Consider the following 3244-nt stretch of genomic DNA (forward strand, 5'->3'; position numbering starts at 1 on the left):
GCACCATGCATTCCTCTTGCAACTTGAGCAATGCACTCTGCAAAAGAAGCTGCAGAAAGGCAGGAAACTTGTCCCTGCACCGGGGTTTTCCTCTGCAACAGGAAACTCTCCCGTGCAATGAAGCTGCAACTTGGCGGGGATAATTCTGGTGCCGAAGCACACACAAAATCATGCCTTTGGGTCATGACATTAAGTACAGCGTCAAGCTTTTTAGTGCAACAACTTCTAGACCATACAGTAACACAGTACTCTTCTGGGGCATATACCATTGCAAGTGCCTTGGTTCTGTGCATTGTGAAGTTGGCATCCCATGTTGTGCTGGATAAACATCTTAAAGCAGTTACCCATGTGGAGACTTTACTACTGACTTTCTGAATGTGATGTTTATAGGTGAGGGAAGGGTCTAACGTGACTCCTTGGTAAATTGGGGTGTGCTCATGGGGAACGATATAGTTGCCTGCTCAGATATTCATGCTCTTGGCTCAACAATTGTACACACGGAAAATTGATGATACTGATTTACTGATGCTCCTTACTGACCTTGGGCGTCTCAAACAACCCTCCCCACCAACCCCTGTGTCACTGGCCTAGAACGATGTTATGGCACGAAGCTCAGTCCTCCGTACTGTTGTTGGGGCCTTATCAGTTTGTGTTAAATTGAGTGGGGCCACAAGTCTGTGCGATTGACAACTGACTGCCCCATCTCTCAAGGTCACATTGCTTTCCTGAGAAAGGCCAACATGCTTACCTGGATCCACCTGACAAATCCTAGCCCAAACAGACCCCAATGTACATTGAAAACTTTTTTCAAGCCCCACAGTATTAAAATAGTGCCAATGGGAGTGTGGGGGGTGCAGCTTGGAGTCTTTTTAGGGTCTAGCAAGCAAGCAAAGGTGCAAGCAAAAGGCAAAAGTGCACATTTTTGCTGGTAGTCTTTCAGGTGCCATTTGCAGAGCAGCTATGAATAAGCATTGCTGCAGGGAAGGCACAGTGGGAAATAGAAATTCTCCCTAGCAAAACCCCCCCCACTCCCTCCCTCCTTCTCCTCCCAGAGAACCAGAGACGGCTCATCCCTCCAGGCTCTGATGCTTAGGTTTCCCAGCCTGCCCAGGTCCCACAGCAGAAGGATGGACCCCAGGCATCTTGGATTTTCCAGCTAGGAGGTGAAACACAGGCATTCTGTGCCATGGTCACTGCCGGGTCATGAATAGCTGTGTGGCTTCCGGCCCGGGGTTGAGGGCCCCAGGACAGGAGATATGGTGCATGGGAGCCGCTGATCTATGGTGTGGTCTGAGGATCCATGAAGATGCCTGGGAGAGCCCTGCCTTGGGGAGCAGCAGTGTGGGAGAAGAGGGGGATCAGGCTCCCCAAGACCCGATGCTCAAGCCAGCATTGATTCAGCGCACCTTCCAGGGCAAGTCACTAGCCCTGGCTGCTGGAGGCACAGGCCCCAAAGAAATGCAGGGCGGGGAAGAGGCCCACCAGACCACCAGGATAGGCCACTGCAGGCCCAGGTCCTCCTGCAGATGAACGGTGCAACCTCTGAAAAGTTAAGCAGGGGCTGCTGGGCTCTGGTCCAAGTTCCAGAGCGGGCAATGTTCCACAGTTTTTCTTTATTATGCACCCAAACATTTTGGCAGCAGCAACATTTAGTTAAGCTGAGGGGCATCAGTTTTGTGCATGACATTCTCCCTGCTGCCCCAAGCCTTTGTGTTTTGTTAAGTTGGGACCTCATGGCTGCCAACCTCTTTCCCCCTCAACATCATGACTTCCTGGTGCAGCCAGGCTCTTCCCCCACTCTCTTACTGCTAACTAAGAAGTTTCCAAGTTCTGGAGGGAACAATATTGCACAGTTTTTATTTAATAAACACATTAAAAGTTTGTCAGCTTCAACTTTTGACTAAAACAAGGAACATCTCTTCCTTATGCCCTATTCCCTGGCACCCAGGTGTATGCCCCTGGCAGAGGGTGGGAAGGGAAGGAGGCAGGGAGATGGTGTGGACTGTGGGCATCAGTGCCTGTGACATGGGGCCAGGTCTGGAGATGCATGGCCTGGTGCCTGGGCAGAAGTACTCAAAGCCCTCCAGCCCTACTCATCCAGGGAGGGCTCCCGTTCCACACAGGTGAGCAGCTACTTGACCAGGGCTTCGCCAATCCAGACAGCCTGCCACTGTGCAGGGTCAGGACCACCAATATCAGTGAGGGGGAGGATACAGTCATCCAGGAAACACACACACACACACACACACACACACACACACACATGCAGAATGTAGGCATCACAAAGACACACAACCCAGGGCACACACAGACACACAACCCAGGCATCCAGGACACAAACACGTAGTGGGTGCAGGGTGTGCTGGGTGGGCATGCTAATGCTGGGTGGGGATGGCTAATAGCTCATGGGCATAATGAGCCACTGCTGCATCAGATCCAGGTAGGTGGCTATGAATCAGGGATGGCTCAGCCATATGGCTCTATTCGGGAGTCTTCAGCAGCCCAATCTAAACACGGGCACTTAAGGGTAAAGCTTGAAAATTAGAGCACTTCTGCCACTGGCTTCTTGAACTTAGCCACTGGTACAACTGAGCCTTGATAGGACATGATTGGCATTAACATGTCTTGGAATGTTAAAATCTGTTTCTAATGCAATCATGGAAAGAAGTAAAGAAGTGGAGGGAAAGCATTTGTTCAATCGAATTTAAGACAGAGTGGCACCCTACATTACAGCTACACTGCTGCTTTGGCTTACCCTCAGACCTGCTCCCTATCTCTAACTGGTTAACCATCCTCATTAGAAACCCCTTTGGCTCACCCCTGATGGCAGTACAGACTCCTGCTAGCTCTTCGGAACATGAGAATCCAAAAGGTGAGCTACCCTCCTCCTAGATGCTCCCTCTGCCCCCTGCATCCATGGTAAGCAAAACAGAAGCCCAGGTAGTCTGCAGGTGGTCCTTCTGTACCCTACTTCTTGTATTTACTGACAATAATCAGAGCCAGAAAAAGGAGGGACAAACAGGAGGCATGATTACTAAGGCTCCGCCTGAATTTCCTGGTCTCTAACAACCAGTCTACATACCAGTCTCACCTACTGTGCCTTCAGAAGCACAAAATCTCTAATGTATGTTGATCAGAAATGCTAACTAACTCAGGAGCAGAGGCTAGTGGAGATATGTCACATAGCACTGAATCAGACCAGACAACTGATTGAGTTACCACTTAAGCACGTTTCTGTAATGTA

The sequence above is a fragment of the Alligator sinensis genome, unplaced genomic scaffold (genome assembly GCF_000455745.1).
Source record: "Alligator sinensis unplaced genomic scaffold, ASM45574v1 scaffold466_1, whole genome shotgun sequence".
In the NCBI taxonomy this organism is placed as follows: Eukaryota; Metazoa; Chordata; order Crocodylia; family Alligatoridae; genus Alligator; species Alligator sinensis.